Source organism: Amphiprion ocellaris, chromosome 11 (assembly GCF_022539595.1).
Source record: "Amphiprion ocellaris isolate individual 3 ecotype Okinawa chromosome 11, ASM2253959v1, whole genome shotgun sequence".
Taxonomy (NCBI): Eukaryota; Metazoa; Chordata; class Actinopteri; family Pomacentridae; genus Amphiprion; species Amphiprion ocellaris.
Window position 1 is genome coordinate 32273894 of NC_072776.1, and position 10353 is coordinate 32284246.

The following is a 10353-nucleotide window of genomic DNA, read 5'->3' on the forward strand; positions in this document are numbered from 1 at the left end:
AAATAAAGTAAAATATTTATAGCATTTGGAGGTCGTATATATATATATATATATATATATATATATATATATATATATATATATATATATATATATATATATATATATATAAATAAAGTAAAATATTTATAGCATTTGGAGGTCGATTTCTTGCGCAGTATTGCTGACTCCTGTGGGAACTTGGGGAAAATGTTGTTAAATTGTGGGTCTCTGTTTTTCTTTGTGGTTGTTCATAGAGCTGCAGGACTTTACTGAACCTGTTTGGTGTTTCAGTGGGTTTCAGAGAAAAAGAACAATGCAGAAGCTGAGGTTGAGGACAGAGATGCTGGTAAGCCACCACAGCATCATGTCGCCTCAGATCCAGTGTTGTGACAGCAGCTGACATCGTTCCATGAGACACTTTATCAGTGAGCAGCAGCAGCTTCCATCACTGTCAGGACATGAAACGCTGTATGCTGAAGGTCACCTGGAGGCTGAATGCAAACACAGAGAATCCCGTGTGTTCAGCTGTGAATTATTCATCCTGATTTTGTTAAAAATGGTGTAAATAATTAATAGGTGACACAGAATCAAGTTGTGTAACAAATGAAGTAAACTAAAGACCAACGAGTCGTCAGACACCAAAGCAAAGACTTCAACAGACCAGTCCCAACCTGCAAACTTCAGCTTTAGTCCAGGAGAAAAACTGTCCCCTCTGGTGTAAATGTGCGTTAGTGTTTGATATGGCGGATCTACGGGGACCATAACTGGACCCCACAATCCAAATATATTGAAGTTTTGTGCTTTTTCATGTGATACACAACATTTCATGTGGAGATTTCATGTGCACTGTAAAATAAATAAATAAATAAATAAAAACTGTTTTTAACAAATGATTTGACCTTTTGACTGCTGGTTCTGTTACACTACAGATAAATCAACTAGCATTATTTATTTACACTTTAATTTAAAAAAAGGTCAAAAATGTAAATTTAAAAAAGTGGTAATGTTTCTCTATGTTAAGTAATAAAAAATACTATTTTTACAGCATGTAAATCAGCAAAAACTATCATTTTTGCAGTTTACATATACACTATATTGGCAAAAGTATTCGCTCACCCATCCAAATAATCAGAATCAGGTGTTCCAATCACTTCCATGGCCACAGGTGTATAAAATCCAGCACCTAGGCTGCAGACTGCTTTTACAAACATTTGTGAAAGAATGAGTCGCTCTCAGGAGCTCAGTGAATTCCAGCGTGGAACTGTGATAGGATGCCACCTGTGCAACAAATCCAGTCGTGACATTTCCTGGCTCCTAAATATTCCACAGTCAACTGTCAGCTGTATTATAAGAAAGTGGAAGTGTGTGGGAATGACAGCAACTCTGCCACCAAGTGGTAGGACACGTAAACTGATGGAGCGGGGTCAGTGGATGCTGAGGAGCATAGTGCCAAGAGGTGGCCAACTTTCTGCAGAGTCAATCACTACAGACCTTCAAACTTCATGTGGCCTTCAGATTAGCTCCAGAACAGTGCTTCAGCAGAGAGCTTCATGGAATGGGTTTCCATGGCCCAGCAGCTGCATCCAAGCCATACATCACCAAGTGCAATGCAAAGTGTCAGATGCAGTGGTGTAAACCAGCCACCACTGGACTCTAGAGCAGTGGAGACGCCTTCTCTGGAGTGACCAATCATTCTTCTCCATCTGGCAATCTGATGGACCAGTCTGGGTTTGGCGGTTGCCAGGAGAACGATACTTGTTGGACTGCATTGTACCAAGTGTAAAGTTTGGTGGAGGGGGGATTATGGTGTGGGCTTGTTTTTCAGGAGCTGGGCTTGGACCCTTAGTTCCAGTGAAAGGAACTCTGAATGCTTCAGCATACCAAGACATTTTGGACAATTCCATGCTCCCAACTTTGTGGGAACAGTTTGGAGCTGGTCCTTCCTCTTCCAACATGACTGTGCACCAGTGCACAAAGCAAGGTCCATAAAGACATGGATGACAGAGTCTGGTGTGGATGAACTTGACTGGCCTGCACAGAGTCCTGACCTCAACCCCATAGAACACCTTTGGGATGAATTAGAGCAGAGACTGAGAGCCAGACCTTCTGGTCCAACATCAGTGTGTGACCTCACAAATGTACTTCTGGAAGAATGGTCAAAAATTCCCATAAACACACTCCTAAACCTTGTGGACAGCCTTCCCAGAAGAGTTGAAGCTGTTCTAGCTGCAAAGGGTGGACCCACGTCATATTGAACCCTATGGATTAGGAATGGGATGTCACTTATGTTCATATGCCAGTCAAGGCAGGTGAGCGAATACTTTTGGCAATATAATGTATATCTATCTATCTATCTATCTATCTATCTATCTATCTATCTATCTATCTATCTATCTATCTATCTATCTATCTATCTATCCATCCATCCATCCATCCATCCATCCATCCATCCATCCATCCATCCATCCATCCATCCATCCATCCATCCATCGATGACAGTCAACATATACAGCATTAACCTGGTGGATTTAACTCGCTTGAAAACTTCTGGAAGGCCAAATGAAGGTTTTAGTACATTTTTGTGTTTGCTTTTTTATTTTTATTTTTATTCTTATTCTTATTCTTATTCTTATTCTTATTCTTATTCTTATTCTTCTTCTTCTTCTTCTTCTTCTTCTTCTTCTTCTTCTTCTTCTTATTATTATTATTATTATTATTATTATTATTATTATTATTATTATTATTATTATTATTTGTTATATTTTTAATTACTAACAGTATTCCTCAGGCAAAAACTGTAAAAAAATGTCTATGAAAATCATCATTTTCTACTTTTATCAGTTCTTTTTTTCCCCCATATTTTTTTTTTACAGAAAAACTAATCAAATCTAAATTTCATTTAACTTAAAATTGTGATATTCCATCATAATGACTTTTTTCTTCGTGTCTCGTTTAAAAAACAAAAACATTTAAAATGAAGCGTTTGCACTATGGAGATTCATGTCAAATAACACCTGTGAAAGAAAGGAAATATTGTATTTATTTACACCCTAAGCCAAAAAACACCTCAACAAAATAAGGCCAACAATGTAAATATTGTACAAATGAATCAAACTAAAGACCAGAGAGTCCTCAAACAGGAAAGCAAAGACTTCAACAGAACAATCCAAACCTGCAAACTTGAGCTTTCATCCAGGAGAAAACCTGAGTTTCCTCAGAGGTAAACCTGCCTTAGTGTTAGATGCACGGCACATCTGCAGGTCACTCAGGTTGAACACTGTGTAACCTGATTATAGACCGCAGCCATGACAGTAATTCACTTACAGCGCTCTAAATGCAGCCCGGCCAGCTGACACCGGGAACAAGTACAGTTGATAAAAGCCAATAAAGTCTGTTTTTTATGGAGCCGCACAAGTTCATGGACGCTCTGCCGATGGAGCAGGATGAGGACCTTGGTTAGTAGATTGGACATCAACCGCTTTTAAAAGGGTTACAGGAAGTGGGACCAGCTTTATGAAGCAGAACAGCAAATGTACAGAAAAGTACAGCTACTGAAATACATCATTTTGACATTTCTATATATATAATCTAGTGCAAAAAATGTTGCATGTTCATGTATCACAAGAATGTCTGAAAATCTAGCTTTTCTTATAAACAATTGTAATATCTCAAAGTTTTTGCAGTGTTCTGTTTATTTCAATGTAAAAGTGTAATTAAAAAACACTTTGTCCCTGAAAAAAATCATTGAATAATCATAATCTTAATCTGGCTCATTTCCTAACAGTTTCTGATTGGTAATCTTTGATTTGTCTGAAATCTTTATGTATAAAATGTGAATATTTATAAAGTTGTTTGTGAATTTTAAGCTTAATACATTGAATGCTTTAGAGGATTTTTAATTTGGTTGTCTAACCATTTAAGCTTTGAAATTTAAGGGTTTTGAACAACAGTATCTCAGGAACTATTTAAGATAAAAACCTGAAGACTGAGGCTGATGAGTGGCTCTAATGGGTTCTATTTAAAGCAGCTTTGAGGAGTCAGCAGCTGTAGTCAAATGTAATCACTCACAAGAATTTAAGAGGCCATGAAACTAAGACATTTTGATTAACAAAACTTTCTACATGGCCAAAATTAGTTAGATAGTTCAACTTGATGTATTTATATTTTTGACCCAGCAGTTTTTCAATTTTTTTCCAGCAGGCCTATCATCCATTAAAGAACCAAAATACATGATTTATTTAAATCCCTGCAGCATCAAACAGCAGCAGGGTCCATATGAGTAGGGACAGCCTCCAGAAATCTGCAGCTGTAGTGAGATGTAATGAGAAATTAAGAGGCCATGAAATTAAGAAAATTTGATTAACAAAATTTTCTGCATGGTTTCCATAGAAGTGCAGGGTTTATACTGCAGAAAAAAAATGAGCCCACAGTGGGTAAAAATGTGCCAGGAGCATAAAAACAAACAGAAAAAATACATCTAGAAACTGCTTGGGGTTTATTCAAACAATATTTCTTGAGCAAATTTTAAAATCTTACAGGACATAAACATTTAAAAAAAAGATCAAGGAATGGTCAGACATGGGGATTTTAAGCAAAAATCTATACAACAATGACATAAGCAATACACTGGAATGGTAAGTTATTCAGTTGAAAGAAGCCAGTGAGTACAGGTGGGCTTTAAAAAGATTAATAAATGTGGCACTGACTCAAGCTGACCTAGTTTCAGAGTGTTGGAGCTAAAACAGTCACCGTCCACCTTTAAACCTGAGCCTCAGCCATGAGACTTTTAGCAGCGTTTGGTTTCCAGACCTGAGCAGCTTCGATAGAGAGCGAGGTGAAAAGATTAAACAGGAAGGGTTTGAAAAGTAATTAAAAGAATCCATAACAGAACTATAAAATGGACACTGATTGGAATTTCATAGAGATAATCAACACTTTCATGAGCACTGATAAACGCACTCCCACAAATGGTTCTTAGAAGACTGGGGCCACTGAAAAACTTAGTGTGGGAAACAAAAACCAAGAGTCATGATGGAATTTTAGGAATTCTGTTAGGCTGTCGGTTGAAAAGTCAATTCAGTGATTTGCTTCTTCAGATCTTTGTTGAGCTTTTCAGACGTTCCTATTATAGCATTTCAATCTAATGAGTGGATCCAATGGGTTCTATTGAAATTGGTTCAATGGAGTCACCAATTGTAGTCAATCAGAATCACTCAGGAGAAGTTAAGACTTTTCTACTACAGTGTTTGAGTCTATTAAGTTCTATTAAAACTGGCTCAGAGAAGTCACCAGCTCTAGTCAATTCTAATCACTCATGAGAAGTTAAGAGGCCATGAAACCAAGAAATTTTGATTAACACAACTTTGTACATCACCAAAACTGGTAATTCAAGTTGCTGTAAGTATGTTTTTGACTCAGCAGGTTTTGTCATATTTCCAGAATCTATGAAAGATCCAAAATACATGATTGTTTTTTGCGACAAAGATGCATGTTTTAAAATTCAGAGTTATAGGAGTCACTGGAAACTCATGACTTTTGTGCTGTACATGGTCTTTACAAGTGTCCGTTTATGACTGCATCTATATATTGAAAATGCGGATATTGCAGCATTTTCTGTAAGTTTTTAAATGTGCATATTATTCATAGTGAAATGTGTCAGTTTGTCCTTGAAAACTCATTTTATTGCTACATAAGTGGCTGTAAATAGAAACATTTTCATCACACGTGGGCAGAATTTCCATGATGTTTTAGGTGAACTTTCCCCCTCAAGTACTGCATCTTTTCTCCAGATTATATTGAACAGGTGTCACTGTAATAACCACAACTGACCTGTATCAGATAAACCAAATTATATCAGTATGTGATTAATGTGGACCTCATTTTCAGCTCATTTCTGGAGGCACCCCTGCTTCTTTTCACATGTTAATTCAGGTAAATGGTAATTTACTCATTGCTGTTATCACAGAGAGTCTATTGAAGTGTTGAGCTCAAAGTAATTTAGAAACAAACTACATAGAGTGCAAGTAAACAGAAGTGAGCTGAAGCTGAAGAGCTGCTCAGTCTAATGAAATTAAGTGTAATCTGTCATCCTACCTTTGCCGGGCTATAAGTCACTGACAAGATGTTATAAAGTTATCTCGGCCTCTGTTTTAAAGATATCGAGCGGTGATATCATGGAAGAGGATGTGTTTGCAAATGGATATGTATCGTTTTCCAATAGGACTCAGCAGAAACGATTGATCACAGAAGACCAGAGTCAGAAAACAGACCTGGAATTAGTTTAATGGATCTGAAGACCAACATGTGTGGTGAGGATGTAATAAGAGACTGATCGATATACTACAGTAAGACCAGATGAGGATGAACACAGCACAGTTACAGATACAAAGTTTCTGAATCACAGAAGGATTAATGGCCTTCAGTGTGTCGCACAAAACAAGGAATGAATACTTTGCAGCCAGACACTCAGGAGACGACTGAACAGCGTTATCAGAGTCTTTCTGAACCGGGTATTGTTCTGTCTTCTGACTCACTGTTTCTCTCATAATTAAAAATTGATCAGTTCTCGACGCCATGCAGCCTCCTACTTTATTTAAAATATTGAAACCTTGATGTTAGCCAGAGATGAAGCCGGTACAGCAGCAGTGAGGGCGAAGAAGCCGCGTTTTTACTGGCACTGTGTCCCAGATGTTTAAATTAATTTCACTCCGGCTGCTTCCTGTCTAAAGGTCGAACAATATGTTGATTTTGTGGCAAATTATTGGTAATCAAGGCAACTGATAACAGATATTTGGAACTAGTATTCAACTGCAATTTTGAACAGCACAAACTCTAACACAAAACTTTGTTGGAATGCCATTTATTTTTCAGTGTACTCATGGTGTGAAACCAGTAAGATATTACAGAGCCAAAGTTGTGCATTTTTTACTCAATTTATTGGGAATCTATAGAAAAAACAACAAGAAAAGCACTCAGAGATCGCAGTACTCCGCCAAGGCTGCTCAGTCTTTGTATCATTTCCGACGGACGTAATCTTTAATAAAAATGACCTTGCACTGAGTACAGGTGTGTGTTATGCATGTGTACGTTATGTACAGATACCGAATCACGTGACCTAAATATGTAGCGGGCTGCAGGAATTGATGGGACTCAGAAACACCCCCACAATTTAATCAGTTGTTCCTTGTATCATTTCTGACAGATTTGTCCCAATAAGTCCACAGCGTTGATTTATAGTAGGATCACAATCATGTGATCATCAGCAGGCAGCTGACGTAGTGTTCACTTGTTGTCATGGTTACAGTGACGCCATCCTGCTATCTCGCCATGATACAGAAGTCTTTAACAAATCTGTGGATCCAGACTATAAGCTGCATCACTGCCAAAATCTAATCACTTTGTCCTTGTGTCATTTCTGACCTTCCCTGAAAATTTCATCCAAATCTGTAAGTCCGTTATTGAATAATGTTGCTAACAGACAGACAGACAGACAGACAGACAGACAGACAGACAGACAGACAGACAGACAGACAGACAGACAGCCGATCGTCATATTTGTTACTCTGTGTTCCTTGGCAGAGTAGCAAACAAACAAACAAACAAAACAATACATAGGCCTTGTACTTGCATTTTTTGTCTAAACTCTGACAACTTAAACAAAGAAAATGAACGTCTACTCCAAAATCAAATGTGCTAAAAGTTACCAAGTTTTTCTTCTTTTTCTTTATTTCGCTCCCGATTCGAGCTGAGCCGTTTAGTGTTTAGTTTCTGCTGATACTGTTTTCCTACTGTTGCGACCAGAGGAGGCCTGAAGTTAAGTAAAGGAGAACCATGACAGAGACTTCCACAAGACTTTAGTGAGATCAGGCCAGCACACAAGCTTTAAATCAAGTGGGAATAATCTGGAATATTGGATCCTACTATCCTGACAGAATATCTGATGGCAAATTCTGTAGCTTTACTTGAGTTTTTCTAAGAGAACAGATGTAAACAAATAAGCAGGTAGAGGTACTAATCACTTAAAATTGATCAGGCTTTGGACATCCCTAGCAATGAAAAAACATGTTCAGTAGAGTGTTTTATAGTTTAATTCAAAGGCAACAGATGCAAAAGACCACAAAAGCACCAACATTGGAAAAAAAAGCTTGCTCTACATACTATAGATATTTTACTTCTCTACAATCTCTTTTGCTGTTTGTGTTATTTTAAATTCTGACACCAAGACTGTCATTTTTACTGATTAGTACAAGGACTGTTGAGACACAGGTGAAAAATCAGAGGACTATCTCAATTTTTATGGTTTGTGGTGCTAATGAAGGTGTAATTCTGGTGCTTTTTTAAAGAAAAAAAGATAACATGCCTTCAAAACCCGGTGGCTTTTGTGTAATGCAATAATTCCAGCAGACAGATTTACAATGACACAATAATATAAGCAGAAATGTGGGAATATTGTGATAAAATGGAGGTGACGGTTGTTGCTTTCAGGTCATTTAATGAGAAATCAGGATGAATATTGGAGTCTGGGAGGCCTAAATGTCTATTTCAGTTCCATCTAAACTGCTCTAATCTGGAGTGAAGGTCTGGTTTCATTCATCCCACCAGTCTACGCTTCTTGTTACGTCCGTCTGAAGAAGACGTCTGCTGTGATTGTGCAGTAAACTCCCTGCAGGGCCTCATGATCTCTGCTGCTGCGTTGCTCCATTAACCTGAACATCAAACATCATGTGTACGGTAGAATCCCCTCTCTGCAGCCACCGGAGCGTGGGATTAACACTTCACATCTCCTCCACACTCGCTCCACCAGAGCCGGAGGTTGAGGTCGGGTTCCTTCAGGTGAAGCCGTCATAATGCGACGAGCTGCTGGATGATTTCTGCTTTACAGGCTGGAGGACGGCGTCTTTGCCAAGGCCTCCTGTAAACATTCCTCCTCCTATCCAGCCGCAAAGAGGATAGACAGCTTTGTCTGTGCAGCATTGTTCTCAGTGGGAGTGAAATGTGTGATGAACCCTCCCCGGTCTGGCCATCCATCCCTCTGACAATGATAATCAAAGACGCATTGAAGCAAAGGACGCCTTGCTTTTCTCTGCAAACTTGGCTGTGATTTGGAAACTGTCAGCCTTTTTGTGTCTGCTCAGCTCTTTTGAGTTGTTTTTTTTTCTTTATATCCAACCAGAGACGGTGACGCAGCGATGGGAGGACTTCACAGCCACTAATTCACTCCTGGCTGAGGGGTCGTCCTGTAAATCAGACGTTCCTGGTGGTTCCTGTTGTTGCACAGATCAGTGGCAGCTCAAGGACCAGCTGATGGCCTCAGAGACTCGCTGTCCAGACTCAGCAGAAATACCGTCGCTGTGTTGATGGCCGAGCTTTATTCACGGAGAGATGTACCGTCAGGGACAATCTCACTCTGGTATGTGGGCTCAGTAGAATAAAGAAATGTTCAAACAGGGAGCCTTGGTTTGGGTTTAAATGACCAAAAATTACAAAAAACGTTAATAGTGAAAGTGAAAGAAGTTTTGTTTGTGACAGATTGCAGCTTCAGGATGCTACATTCAGGATACTAACATGCTTTAACTTAAATATAATCAAATCAAGTTTATTTAAGAAAAGATAAGATATTGCTCAGAAAAAAAATTAAATTCCTAAAAAGTAAAAATCAAGAACATGCAAATATGATACAGTACCGAAATAATAATAATTATTATTTTAATTATATATAATAATGATACCATTATTATTATTATTATTATTATTATTATTATTATTATTATTATTATTGTTGTTGTTGTTGTTGTTGTTGTTGTTGTTGTTGTTGTTGTTGTTGTTGTTGTTGTTGTTGTTGTTGTTGTTATTATTATTATTATTATTATTATTATTATTATTATTATTATTATTATTATTATTATTATTATTATTATTATTATTATTATTATTATTATTATTATTATTATTATGGTTTTCTATTTTTATCATCTATTGATAGATTTTTTAAGCTTTATTTATTTTATTTTTTCTCTTTCACCCTTTATTGATTAATATATTTGTTTTATTTATTTACCATTACCACTATTAATATCATTATTTTTATCCATGTCTTTGTGTTTTACCCTCTATTTTCTTCCTTGTTCTTTCTCTTACTTGGATGTGGCATTTTGCTACTTAATCTGGTGTTGTATTGTTTTATTTTGAAAATCTTTTACCATGTTTAACTCCATTTCTACACTTGTGCCTCTAATTTTTCTCCTTCTGTTTGGACTGAGCAGCCTTATGTTGTTCAATGTTGTTTTCTTTCCTTCTGCTGTATAAATAAGTTATTATTATTGCTGTTTTTGTGTTCTTTTTTGCACCTTTTCTTCCTCTCTCCTGAGGATC